The 14,643-nt window shown below is 48.7% G+C and overlaps 1 protein-coding gene across 4 annotated transcripts in view; it reads right to left on the reverse strand.

The window, feature by feature from the left end:
• Nucleotides 1-14,215, reverse strand: part of ABHD6 (abhydrolase domain containing 6, acylglycerol lipase) — a 58,468-nt gene extending 44,253 nt beyond the window's left edge. For all 4 annotated transcript variants that reach the window (XM_032153912.2, XM_032153911.2, XM_058439096.1 and 1 more), the window contains exons 1-2: nt 13,897-14,215; nt 313-377 (exon numbers count right to left, since the gene is read on the reverse strand). The gene's annotated coding sequence lies outside the window, so the exon portion shown is untranslated. The remainder of the gene's footprint in view (nt 1-312; nt 378-13,896) is intronic.
• Nucleotides 14,216-14,643: the final 428 nt, after the last annotated feature.

A 14,643-nucleotide genomic window follows, 5' to 3' on the forward strand; every position in this document is an offset into this window, starting at 1 on the left:
CAAGTGTCCCCTTTTCAGGAAAGCACTGGGGCCCATAAGCCCATGCCTTCCAGACCAGACTCCCTTCCAATTCAGAGCCAGGCTCCCCGCATAGTCTTTCAGAACTATTTGCAGGGGGCTTTTAGGGTGTGCATCAGAGCTTTGAAAACCTTCAGGTGCCAAATCCCTTCCCACCAGACCTACTGATCAGAGAAATCATGCAGCACATTTTGGCCTGCAGAGGGCTTGGAAGCAGGGCTTACGACAGCAGTCCCAGTCTAATTAAAGGCTGCCTTTTGGGGGAAATCTATGGTGGTTAAAATCCATACTCACTCTTTAAAGAGCACAGCCTTCTTTCCCAACTGCTACTGGCTCTGGCAGAAGCTGAGAATGAGATTCTGGAATCACAAGAAATAAAATGACAAAGCATTAACTCATGCTAGGGAATATGAATGAAGTGCTAACAGCCGGCCAAATTGCTGGCTTCAGTGAAGGTGGAGCGCTCTCTTCCTCAGCACAGGCAAAGTACAAACAGCTTATGGCTTTATACTATGCCTCTTGTTCAGGTCACCTCCCCCAGTGAGGCAATAAGGCAAACGTGCACAAAGGGCAGGGCATCTCAGATAATGAGCCAGGACTAGGAAGAATTGACAGAGGTCAAAGAAGAAATCTGGTGAGTAGTCAAGCCTGGAACGATAGTTAAAGCTTTCCTCCATCGGGGTTAGGGCTTACCTAAACAGCGTGTTCAGAAAGGAATGGAAGCAAGGCAGCAACCAATGGGCAAGTGAGGATAATATTGTTACCAGAGTGATGGCACTGGTACTGTCAGCGGGGCTGCACCGCTCCAAAACTGGGTTGGGCAGAAGCAGGGAGGCACTACAAACTGCTCAGCAGCAAGAGAATGAGATGAGCAAAGGAAATGAAATCAGCAAAACCCCTGAATTGTTTCAGATGAATCAAAGAGTTAAACATAAAAAATAAAACCATCAAAGTTCTAGGAGGAAACATGAGAATTCTATTTAAAAAGTATCTCCATAGGAAAGGGCTTTCTAAGTAATGTCTAACATCCAGAGGCCATAACAAAGAGTATTAGTTGCATAAAAAAGTTTTTAAATCTCCACATGGAAAGAGATACCATAAATAAGATTAAAATTTGTAAATACATAATAGAGACAACATAGTAATTTCCTTAATGTATAAAGGGTTCCTACAAATCAAGACCAACAACAACAAAATCTAATAGAAAATGAGCAAATGATCTGAACAGATAATTTACCAGAAGGGAAATACAAATGACTCTCTTTTTTTTTTTTTTTTTATTAATTTTATTTTGCACACAAAACAAACATTTTCTAAAAATACATACAAACAAAAAGATGCATATCAAACATATTAGGAAGGTTGCACATGGGAAGTCGGGGAATAGAAATGGGGGGTGCGAATTAAAATAAATGAGAGAGGGACTTTATATGGATCAGTGATAATAGCTCAATCCTCCACTAGACAAAGAAGAAGGAGAAGGAAGAGGAAGAAAAAGAAAGTGGGACAAAGGATCAGAAAGGGAGGAAAATAGAAAAACTTAGAGTATGACTCCAGGGTAGACCCGTTCCGTTGTCACTGTGTCGGTTTTCCATATTTTTACCATTTGGCCAGGTGGTACCGAATCCCAGCCGTGATCACCCGTGGGACCCAGAGTGCCGGGACCACCTGAGCCACCAGCCAGCCCCCACATTGCCCTGGCCTCCTGGTGACCTCCAGGGGGGTCGGCAGAGGGTCCCCACATCCCACGGGGGGTCGGGCGGGTCCCCCATTCCAGAGGGGGCCAGGCAGGGTCCTCATTCCAGGGGGGCCGGGCAGGGTCCCCACCTCCTAGGGGTGACCGGAGGGGGTCCCCACCTCTCCCAGACAGGGCAGCCGGGGTTCCCACCTTTCCGGAGGGGGGCCGGTCCTCATTCACTTCCCAGACGATGGGCGGCCGGGCAGAGGCGCTCCTCACTTCTTCCCAGATGGGGCGGCCGGGCAGAGGCGCTCCTCACTTCCCAGACGGGGTGGCCGGGCAGAGGCGCTCCTCACTTCCCAGACTATGGGTGGCTGGGCAGAGGCGCTCCTCACTTCTTCCCAGACAGGGCGGCCGGGCAGAGGCGCTCCTCACTTTTTCCCAGACGGGGGGGCCGGGCAGAGGCGCTCCTCACTTCCCAGATGGGGCGGCCGGGCAGAGGCGCTCCTCACTTCCCAGACGATGGGTCGCCAGGCGGAGGCGCTCCTCACCTCCCAGACGATGGGTGGCCGGGCAGAGGCTCTCCTCACTTCCCAGATGGGGAGTCTGGGCAGAGGGGCGGCAGAGCAGAGACGCTCCCCACCTCCCAGACGGGGCGGCGGCCCGGCAGGGGCTGCAATCCCAGCACCCTGGTAGGCCAAGGCAGGCGGCTGGGAGGCAGAGGCTGCCGCGAGCCAAGCCCACGCCACCGCACTCCAGCCCGGGCAACAGCGAGCACCGAGTGCAGTCCCAGCACCCTGGCAGTCCGTGGCGGGCAGAGCAGTCGGAGCTAGGAGCTGGAGAGCAGTGTGGCCAACATGGCGAAACCGCGCCTGCAGCCAATGGCGAAAAAGCAGGCAGCGGCGGCGGCGCGCGCCGGTAGTCCGAGGCAGCTCGCGGTGCGGGGCAACAGCGAGCCGAGTAGATTCCAGGTCGGGCCACCGAGGGAAAAGAAAGAAAGAAAGAGAGAAAGAAAGAAAGAAAGAAGGAAGGAAGGAAGGAAGGCTACAAATGACTCTTAAACATATAAAAAGATGCTCAATCTCATTTGTAACAAGAGATATGCAAATTAAATCTACAGGGTGATGGTGATCTTCCTTTATTGCACTGGCAAAGAACAAGAGGTTTAATACAGACTGTGCTGCTGAGGCTATGGAAAAATAGATGCTCTCATATAATGTACCAATTTGCATTCTCATCAGCAAACTCTACAGATTGCAATTTGGCAAAATCTGTGGCTATGTAAAATGCACATATCCTTGACCTAATGATCATCTCTCTCTTTTTTTTTTTTTTTTTTTGATAGAGTTTCGCTCTTGTTGTCCAGGCTGGAGTGCAATGCCGCGATCTCAGCTCACCGCAACCTCCACCTCCCGGGTTCAAGCGATTCTCCTGCCTCAGCCTCCTGAGTAGCTAGGATTACAGGCATGTGCCACCACGCCCAGCTAATTTTGTATTTTTAGTAGAGACGGGGTTTCTCCATGTTGGTCAGGCTGGTCTTCGAACTCCCGACCTCAGGTGATCTGCCTGCCTCGGCCTCCCAAAGTGCTGGGATTACAGGCGTGAGCCACCATGCCTGGCTATGATCTTTTCTTCTAGGAATTTATCTACGTTTATGCATGATTATGTGTGAAAATGTTTGTGTAAGAGTATTACAATAGTATTCATAATGGCAAAAGATTGGAAATAATTTACATGCTTACATATAGTGAACTTATAGTTAAGTAAATGACGATACAGCTTTGCAAAGAAACACATATAGCCACTAAATACAAATAGAAATTAAATATAAACCATTTAAATAATGAGACAGTCCTATTTGTCCCTATGGGTAATGACCTCCAAGGTACATTAACTCAAAAAAGCATGGAACAGAAGACAGTGGATAAGAGTAATACCCTAACATTGAAAAACAGCGAGTGAGAGAGAAAATATATTTGTTATGCTTATGTACGTGGGAAATCCTTCTGAATGGACACAAAAGAAATTGGCCATGATTATGGTTAGCACTGGGAAGGGAAACTGCAGGGCTGGAGACAGAAATGAGAGGGAGACTTTTCACTGATACCTTCTGTCCCTTTTGAAGTGCTACTATGTACATATTTAATGAAAAACTACAATATAGGCTGGGCACTGTGGCTCACGCCTGTAATCCCAGGACTTTGGGAAGCCGAGGTGGGCAGACCACTTGAGGCCAGTAGTTCGAGACCAGCCTGGCCGACATGGTGAAACCCTGACTCTACTAAAAATACAAAAATTAGCCAGGTGTGGTGGTGTGTGCCTGTAGTCCCAGCAACTCAGGAGGCTGAGGCACAAGGATTGCTTGACCGGGAGGTGGAGGTTGCAATGAGCCGAGACTGTGCCATTGTACTCCAGCCTGGGTGACAGAGCAAGACTCTCTCTCAAAAACAAACAAACAAAAAACAAAAAAACAAAAAATAACTACAATATAAACTCCTCAAATAAAGTAGTCCATCTGTATTGTCCAATATGGTAGCCACTAGTCACATGTGGCTGCTTAAAATTAAATTGAAATTAAATAAAATTTAAAATTCGGATCCTCAGCTGCACTAGCCACATGTCAAATGCTCAACAGCCACTAGTTTGTGGTTATCATATTGGACAGCAGAAATACAGAACATTTCCCTTATCACAAAAGTTCTACTGGCCAGTCCCAGACTCTACACTAGTTCAAGAGGCCAGGCACTGTGGCTCACACCTGTAATCCCAGCACCTTGGGAGGCTGAAGCAGGAGGATCACTTTGAGCCCAGGAGTTAGAGACAAGCCTGGGCAACATAGCAAGACCCCATCTCTACTAAAAATACAAATATTAGCCAGGGGTGGTGGTGCATGCCTGTAGTCCCAGCTAGAATCCCTTGAACCCGGGAGGCGGAGGTTGCAGTGAGCCAAGATCAGGCCACTGCACTCCAGCCTAGGTGACAGAGTAAGACTCTGTCTCAAAAAAAAAAAGGCCCATTAGAGACAGCAACCAAATATTAACTGTTTCCCATTATGAGGAAAGAAATACAAATGTGAATGCTGGAAGGATGGAGGATGAAACTCCCTCCATCTCCACACACGCTATGCAGCCTGGCAGCCCACTCTATTAACATTCAATGACTGGGGGACTACTGCCCATGTGACTGTCCAAAGGTTATGCCTGCATGGCAGGAACTTTAGTCCTTAAGACTCAAAGTCCAGTACTCTTAGATAGAAGATAGGAATTTAAATTTTTCAAGTGATAAACGTTCTTATCATTCTATCCTGGAAACACACGACCATCCATAAACCACAAATTCTTATCTCCTTTGTGGTTCTGGGAGAGGTAATGATTAGATGGTTCACTCTCTCCTGCTTTGCACCAAAACTCTGACAACTGGTTCCTCATGGGGGTTCTCATTCAAGAACCAGCCCAGCCCACAGTCCCCTCCCTGCTTTGGCCACCTGGGCAGCACTGTGGGAAAGAGAATTCAGCCCAGCCAGGCTGGTCCTGTGGGTGGAGGATCAGAGAGAACCAGAAAGCCCTGCTACCTGATCCTCTAGAGAAGTGACAGGCAGAGGAGGGACAGGCAGGTAGATCAGTCCGAGGCTCAGTTGGAAGGCAGGGGGGTTGTGTATCCTGTGGTACAGCTTTTAACAAATCACACTGGCCAAGAAGCAAGGTGATGAAACATGTCACACATGCACTGACCTGGCAACATCAGCCTCTTTGGTCAGGATGTGGGCTGTGGTGATAGTCTGGAATAACCGCCTGCTTGAAATCATGTTTAAAACAAGACAACCCTACAGAAACACAAGCCAGTCTCCTGCTGGATAAAACAGGAGCCAAAAGCCACTTGACCCTTTACCTTTAAGGAGCCCAAAGTCTTCAGGCTCTAGTGGAGCCCACAACAGGCTTTGATTTGAACGTTTCTCACTGAATTAGCATGAATACACGTACTGTCATCAGCCAGGTCACCCCTCAAAGGTAAAGTGCTAGAAAGAGCATCATGTAAGTGACTATTTGCCACATGGCTGAAAGGAATTAAAATAGCCCTCTATTGGTGTGCTACATAGCAGATGGCAAAAATAGAACCTCAGCACCCAAAACATTCTCCTGTTGGCCAAACTTGCACTTTTAAATAAGAGGAAAAGCAGGGAGATCAAAGAAGGTTTTGCCTTTCTTTTTTTTTTTCTTTCTTTCTTTCTCTTTCTTTCTTTCTTTTTTTCTTTCTTTCTCTCTCTCTTTCTCTCTTTCTTTTTCTTTCTCCTTCCTTCCTTGCTTCCTTCCTTCCTTCTTTCTTTCTTTTTTTTGAGACAGGGTCTCCCTCTGTTGCCCAGGCTAGAGTGCAGTGGCACAATCTCAGTTCACTACAACCTCTGCCTCCGGGGTTCAAGCAATTCTTGTGCCTCAGTCTCCCCAAGTAGCTGGGACTACAGGTGTGCACCATCACACCCGGCTAATTTTTGTATTTTTAGTAGAGACAGGGTTTTGCCATGTTGGCCAGGCTGGTCTCGAACTGCTGGCCTCAAGTGATCTGCCTGTCTTGGCCTTCCAAAGTGCTGGGATTACAGGTGTGAGCCACTGTGCCCAGCCCGGGGTTTTGACTTTCTAAATGAGGTGAAGTGGCCAGATGCAGTGGCTCAGGGCTGTAATCCCAGCATTTTGGGAGGCCCAGGTGGGTGGATTACCTGAGGTCAGGAGTTCAAGACCAGCCTGGCCAACATGGTGAAATCCTGTCTCTACTAAAAATACAAAATTAGCTAGGTATGATGGCAGGCATCTCAGTAATCTCAGCTACTCAGGAGGCTGAGGCAGGAGAATCGCTTGAACCTGGGAGGCAGAGGTTGCAATGAGCTGAGATGGAGCCATTGCACTCCAGCCTGGGTGACAGAGCGAGACTCCGTCTCAAAACAAAACAAAAAAAAAGGAGGTGAAGTTGGTCTACAGTACTTTCCAACTGCAGGAACAAAGTTGATGTTAAACAAAGAAATGAGCCCTGTTAATAAACACTGGCAGGCTTTGGCAGGACAAGACTTCCCACTCCCAGCACAAAGTCTAGCATTCAGGGTCCTTGTGCACTGATCCACATCTTCTTTCTAGCCAGAATCTCCTCCCCAGAGATCTCAGTGGCCCAGGAAGATAAACACCAGAAAAAAGGATATATGGTAAAGCCACACTCAGAATTTCATAGTTAAGAGTAAAATACAGTTTTGTTCAGTACTTTATCTAAATAAATAAAACAAAAAACAAATCTATCTATTTTAAAAGAAATAGTAAATACTAAGCAAAATTTAGGTTACAATTACACTTCTGTGCTTTTTTTTGCTTTTTTTTAAAATTTGAGACAGGGTCTTGCTCTGTTGCCCGGGCTAGACTGTAATGGTGCACTGCAGCCTCGACCTCTTGGGCCCAAGTGATCCTTCCACCTCAGCATCCTCAGCAGCTGGGACCAAGGCATGCACCACCACGCCCAGCTAAATTTTCATTTTTTGCAGAGATGGGGTCTCTCTATGTTACCCAGGCTGTTCTCAAACCCCTGGCCTCAAGCAATCCTCCTGCCTTGCCCTCCCAAAGTGGTGGGATTACAGGCATGAGCCACCATGCTCAGCCCTGTGTGAATTCTTAGAACAAAGACTTCATTTTGTGTAGACTGTTTTACAGTATGATAAGTCCTTCTAATTAACATTTGGTCATCACTGTGCTATCATAAAGAAGCCATTTTTGCAAAAATATCTTATGGCCTCACTGATTTCTCAAGGGCCTCTCAATTCTTTGATTTTCAAGTCTCTCCCCTAAAGGAGGGTTCATCCCTTCTCTTTATCAATTGTTGGCAGATCTCACATTGCCAGATCCTATTATTGCTTTGACACATCATCCAAGCAGTTCTCTAACATCACTGGCTTTGATTTCATGAGATATTGCCTCTCTCAAGAGTTGCAATTTTACTTTCCATTGTTTATATTTGCAAAACATCTGACGACCAGGCAGAGACCCAGAGCCAAAATATGGATGCTTCTGGAGCCTGGCTGACAACCAGGGTTGAAAACAGAGGGAGAGATGATGAAGTAGGACCTAATTTTGCACATGGCAAGTCCATTAATGAATATTTTCCTGTTATGAAAACTTCTGCTTCCCAGCCAGGCACGGTGGCTCACGCCTGTAATCCCAGCACTTTGGGAGGCCAAGGCAGGCGGATCACTTGAGGTTTGAGACCAGCCTGGACAACATGGTGAAACCCTGTCTCTAACTAAAAATACAAAAAAATTAGCCAGGCGTGGTGGCACACACCTGTAGTCCCAGCTACAAAGGAAGCTGAGGCATGAGAATCCCTTGAACTCAGGAGGCAGAGGCTGCAGTGAACCAAGTTCGTGCCACTGTGCTCCAGCCTGGGCGACAGAGTGAGACTCTGTCTCGAAAAAGAAAGAAAAGAAAACTTCTGCTTCCCATCCACAATCTGGAAACTGTGGAGAATCAGATACGAGATACACTTAATCTGACTGTCTCATGACTATACCTGCACTGGCTTTCTGTTTTTTTTCTCTATTTTCTCCACTCTCTACCTGTAAGACATCCTCTGTCTACCCTCAGTTCTCCTTTAAAAAATCTTTCTGGTGGAGCTAGACGTTATCTCCTTCACTTAGACTTTCCTCAATCCCCCAGTAACCTCTATTTCGTCCTCCATGCCCCAGAGTATTTGGTATGAACACTTCCCTCTCGAGACAATTGAGATTTGTATCTTGTGATAAGAACACTGGCTGGGCGGGACTGTAAACTAGTTAAACCATTGTGGAAGACAGTGTGGTGATTCCTCAAGGACTGAGAACTAGAAATACCATTTGACCCAGCAATCTCATTACTGGGTATATACCCAAAGGATTATAAATCATGCTACTATAAAGACACATGAACACATATGTTTATTGCAGCACTATTCACAATAGCAAAGACTTGGAACCAACCCAAATGTCCATCAATGATAGACTGGATTAAGAAAATGTGGCACATATACACCATGGAATACTATGCAGCCATAAAAAAGGATGAGTTCATGTCCTTTGTAGGGACATGGATAAGCTGGAGACCATCATTCTGAGCAAACTATTCCAAGGACAGAAAACCAAACATTGCACGTTCTCACTTATAGGTGGGAAATGAACAATGAGAACACTTGGACACAGGGTGGGGAACATTACACACCGGGGCCTGTCGTGGGGCAGGGGGATGGGGGGGTGGGGATAGCACTAGGAGAAATACCTAATGTAAATGACGAGTTAACGGGTGCAGCAAACCAACATGGCACATGTATACATATGTAACAAACCTGCACGTTGTGCACATGTACCCTAGAACTTAAAGTATAATAATAATAATAATAATAAGAAGAACACTGGCTGGACCCTCCACTAGGCTGCAAGCTCCTCAAAAACAAGTCTGACCACATCTTTGCCTCTGTCACAATACTTAGCATCCACTGTGCCTTGCCCTTGGCGGACACTTGGTCAATGCCAAATGATAAGCTGGAAAGCTGAAACAAAACCAACGGCTGGCTGAGAAGAAACCACTCCCTGCACCCATCACACAGCCTTGGGGGAGAAGTCATGAAGCAACAGGGCTACCCCACCAGTGTCAACGCAGGCCATTCCTTCACTCTGCTCATATGGCCACAAATGAAAGAAACATTCGTCAGAGCAGTACAGTTTTAGAGGTTTTAGTTTGGATGGGCCAGCTGGTCCTAGAGAAGTTAAGCAAGCTGCTGAATGTCACACAGCTTTCTCTTCCTCTCTGCTAATTCACCGGTGGTTGGCAGTGGCTCTCAGCATGATGTTGAAGGCCACTTAGGATTTGGTGCCTGCCCATATCTCAAGAGTCATCTTCTATCACCTGCCTATTGCCTGCCCTCCATCCCTTCCCATAATGATCTGCAACCCTCAGACATGCCGTGCTCTCCCACACCTCCAGGACTTTGACACACCTGCTCCTCTCTCCCTGGCACACCTATTCTCCCTCTTGCCTGGCGAGCTCCAGCCCATCCTAAAAGTCTTGGCTATTAAAGCACTGCCCCTCTCTGTAAATGCTCCTGACAGTTCAGTTTTACAGCTCAACAACCTGTGTTCAAATCTCTGCTCTGCCATTGACCACTGTGACTCTGTTCTGGTCATATGCTTGCCATGTGACTGCAGCAAGTGACCTAACCTCTTAGAATTCTACCTCAGTGTGGGGATGAAATGGGATAATGCAAGGAAACTGTTCAAAGCGGTGACAGGCAGATACTAAGCATTCACTCTGCACTGCTGGGATCTTGCCTGACTTCACAGGCAGAGTTAGGCAGCCCTGCCATACCCCCACCACCCTGCATGGCCACTGTTCAGGCCTATTGAGATGCCTGAGTAGCCTCTGGGCAGGGTCTGTGTTGCCATCTTTATACTCTCAGAATCCAGTCCCATCCCCAGACTTCATCATATGTAAGGTCTGATCCTTTTCTGGGTATATCACAAGGCAAACACCCAATGCCAACAGCCAAACAGCCACAGCTTCTGGAAAAATGCCTAAGAGCAAAGGCTACTGTTAATATACTACTTAAAAAGAAGAGGATCCCAACCTGCAGCAGTGTAAGAACCTCTGCCCACACTTCCTGAGTGCTGTCCTGCTCCCCTGAATCAGCAGTTTCCTTGGTACAGCACCAGAGAGCCACACAGAAGCTCATGACAGACCCCAAACCCATCCAGCCACAGGCAGCAACACCCTAAGTGGCCTCTAGGATTGGGAAGCGTCAAATAGGATCCAGAGGGTTTCTGAGGGTCTGGTTTAGGAGAATACCTTGATCTTCTTGGAAGAGGCAACTACATGCGAGGTCAGAAAGGACTTTAACGTTGTGAAAATCATGTCTGGTTTCAGTTTCTCAACTGTGGCACAAGTGACATTGGAGGCCATATAATTCTTTGTTGTGGCACTGTCCTGTGCATTGTAGGATGTTTAGCAGCATCCCTGGCCTCTACCCACTTGATGTTACCTACAAGTTGTGACAACCAACAATAATAAAAAAATTTTAAAATTATCCAGGTTTGGCCGGGCACGGTGGCTCACATCTGCAATCCCAGCACTTTGGGAGGTAGAGGCGGGCAGATCACCTGAGGTGGGGAGTTTGAGACCAGCCTGACAAACATGGAGAAACCCCGTCTCTACTAAAAATACAAAATTAGCCAGGCATAGTGGCACATGCCTGTAATCCCAGCTACTCTGGAGGCTGAGGCAGAAGAATTGCTTGAACCTGGGAAGCGGAGGTTGCGGTGAGTCGAGATCGTGCCACTGCACTCCAGCCTGGGCGACAGAGCAAGACTCCGTCTCAAAAAAAAAAAAAAAAAAATTACCCAGGTTTGGTGGTGCACACCTGTAGCCCCAGTTACTTAGGAGGCTGAGGTAGCAGGATTGCTTGAGCCCAGGAGTTCAAAGTTACAGTGAGCTAAGATTGCTCCACTGCACTCCAGGATGGGTAACAGAGTGAGACCCTGTCTCTTAAAAAAAAATTTTTTTAAGACTCAAATAGGAGAAATTTTTAAATGTATTTTTTTTCAACTTGCAGAACTAGCTTCCTGGCATCTTCCAAATATTTAGCTTTGATGGGGATGTCCTTGCCTCTTTTCTTTTGAACACTCATCACGGTAATAATTGATCTAATCACCAAAATAACCAGGAGTTTCATAAAAAGTATGACATAGCGTGCCAGGTGTGGTGGTGCACACCTGTAGTTCCAGCTACTTGGGAGGCTAAGGTGGAAGAATCACTTGAGCTCAAGAGTTCCAGGCCAGCCTAAGTAGGAAACATAGTGAGACTTCATCTCTAAAATAAAAATTTTTTTTAAGAATATGACATGGTGAAGCTGATTTCCACTCTTAGCTGCCTGCTAGCCTACTAGGATAAACACTCATTCTTTTTTTTTTTTTTTTTTTTTGGGACTGGGTCTTACTTTGTCACCCAGGCTGGAGTGCAGTGGAGCAATCTCAGCTCACTGCAGCCTCGACCTCCCAGGCTCAAGCAATCCTCCCACCTCAGCCTCCCAAGTAGCTGGGACTACAGGTGTGCACCACCACTCCCAGCTAATTTTTTTTTTTTTTTTGGTAGAGATGGGGTTTCACCATGTTGCCCGGGCTAGTCTTGAACTCCTAGGTTCAAGTGATCCTCTTGCCTTGGCCTCTCAAAGTGCTGGCCACTTTGAGGTGTGAGCCCACCACACCCAGACAAAACATTCATGCTTGCCTTTCTTCCCTCTAAACCCAAAGATAATCTTTGAGTCTAACTTCTTGCCCCCAGGATAGACCTCACCCAACACATACTGCAAACCAGGATCACCTCTAAGGACAATTTTTTTCTCATATCAAGTTTCAGAATTACTTCCCAGTTCCACAAACTGCATTCCCATCTTTTATTCTAGGTTTGTAGATGCTCACAGAACTCAAAGGTCACACATTTTGAAAGCTAAAAAAAACCAGAAGGGCAATTGTCTTTAACTACAAAGACAATGGATAATTTGGAGTTGAAGAAAGCCACAGAATGTGTTGAAAAAGTCAAAATAATAAAAATAATAAAACGATGAAAATAGAGAAAGTCTCATAGGCCTTTCTGAGCACACAAAATGGTTAATTTCTGCAGAGTCAGTGTGAGCCATTTATTCATTATTTTTTTCCAGTAATTCAAGGTAGTGGTCAACTACCACTCTTCATAATAACAGCTGCTGCTTTCTGAGTGCTTAATACATGCTGGGCCCTGTGCATTATTTTATCTAAATATTGTCACTACCCTCCAAAGTGGGTACTATTACCAGAAGCTGAGAGGCCTTGCTGGTCTGAGAACCAAATTTTAGAAAAACAAATTGGTGCTAGAAACACAGGTGATTAATTTCTCTTATTTCTAATTTCCTATATTATAACAATGTTCTTGATAAGAATTTGTTGAAATTGGGTAAAAAGTCTAGTGGTTCGAGGTAGGTTTGGGAGGGTTGGGGGGAGGGGGTGGTTCTGAGGCCAGACTCACTTCGTGTCTTGGGAAGGGACCACCTCTGGAAGCGTCATATTCCTGCTCTCAGGAATGGGCACAGCGGAGGTACCTACCTCAAGGGGCTGTTGGGGAAAGTATGGCAGGTAATTCTTTTAAGGGGCTTAGGACACAAGATTTGCTTATTCTATGTCAGCTATTATTCATTATAAACTACTTTAAACTCTTAGCCAGGTGGAGCCACTAGGAATTTCTGAGCAGGTGGGAGCAGCGGGGAGGGGAGCGGCGAGATAAATTCGGGCCTCCAGGTCCCAGCCGGAGTAAGACCCCCCTTTATTTCCTCTTCCTAACCCCCAGCTCCTGGGGCATACAAAGGGCTCAAAATACATATTCCCTGCATGCACAGTATCTAGACCCTCTGGCATCCTCCTCCTCCCCCACTCCCCCATGCGTCACTCTGTCACCTGGCCTCGCTGTGGGCTCAGGGGCGCAAACCCTGCACGTGCACTGCCCTGTAGCCGGCGTTACACAATCCTCATTTCTAAGGCAGCCGGGAAGCCTGTGTCGCTGTAGGCGGGGGACCGCAGGTTGCCGGCGGGCACCTGGCTGGACAGCATCCTGATTCAAGGGTTTCGGAGGGGGCGCAAGGGCACGGGAGCCGGGGCGGGCTGGGGAAAGGGAAGCTGAAAGGCTGCTGGGGGAGGGGATTAGCGGAGAGAGATCTTGGGGACGGCGCGGAGGAGGCGCGTGACACGGGGCAAGATGCTATCTGGGTGGGCGAGCTGCAGTCTTTCTCCAGGAAATGGGGGAAACGGGGCTGCAGGAGCCCCAAAATCCTCTCGGCACTGCGAGGGGCGCCTCAGGGCTGCTGCGGGCGCAGGGGATGGGGAGGCGGAGTAGAAACAGGGTGCAGGTCCCGACCCGTCCTCACTCTGTCCCCCAGCTTCAAGAGGCTGGCAGCCTGGACCCAGGAAATGGGGCGCCGGGTTTCGGGCATCTCAAACCTATCCAGGCAGCAGGAGGTGGAGGCAGCGCCCGCGCGGGGAGCGGAGTGGAAAGGCAGGTGCAGATCCCCGACTCTTTCCACTCGATGTGCCGCTGCCGGGAGGCACTCGGGGAGAGGTCACGGGGCCATCAGGGCGCCCCATCCCCCGAGGGGCGGACCACCGCCCGCCCGCCTCCGCTCACCTGACCGGCCTCAACCGCCTGGGTCCCGCCGCCGTGCCTGGACCCCGGCCCTCGGTCCCTAGCCCCGGGCTCGGACCTGCCGCCGCGCTCCTACCCGCGCCGCTCCCAGCTCCGGCGCCCAGCCCGGCTGGACTCCTTAAAGGCGCAGCGTGCCGGTTCGCGTCCTCCGACAGAAAAGCCGGCTCCGCCCCGACCCGGCGCCGCGCGCTGTCCCCCAGCGGCCGCGCTCTGTTTGGGGGCTCCGGGGTGCTTATCCCAGCTCCTCCGCGCGCGGGCTCACAGCGTTAAACCCGGAGGGTACAGTTAGCGTCCCGCACAACCCGACGCCGGCAACTGTCTCCTAGCACTGGAGAGCCAGGGAGAGAGCAAGATCGCCTACCGAGGTGCCGGGGGCGGAGCCGGAGCGCTGGGTCCCGCCCCTGCCCCGCCCCGCCCCGGAGCGCACAGGGTGGCGGGGCGCGGGGAGGGCCTCTGAGCCCGCGGAGCCACACACAGTTCCACATCCCCGGCCCGAATTCTTCCCGGCACTGCTCACTTAGTGAGCACCTACTGTGTGCCTGGCGCGGCTGGGCATTAAACCCGCCAAAGTGACTCAGGCAGGATCTCTGGATCTCTGGATCTCTGCCCGGAAAGGCATCAGAGAGAAAGGGACAGGCAGGGGTTCTCAGGCAGCAAAGCAACACTGCTTAACATCGGTTGTCTCACGTAATCCTATGAGGTAGGCACTGGGGTCAGCTTCTTTTCTCA

This window comes from Hylobates moloch, unplaced genomic scaffold (assembly GCF_009828535.3).
Source record: "Hylobates moloch isolate HMO894 unplaced genomic scaffold, HMol_V3 SCAFFOLD_5, whole genome shotgun sequence".
Taxonomy (NCBI): domain Eukaryota; kingdom Metazoa; phylum Chordata; class Mammalia; order Primates; family Hylobatidae; genus Hylobates; species Hylobates moloch.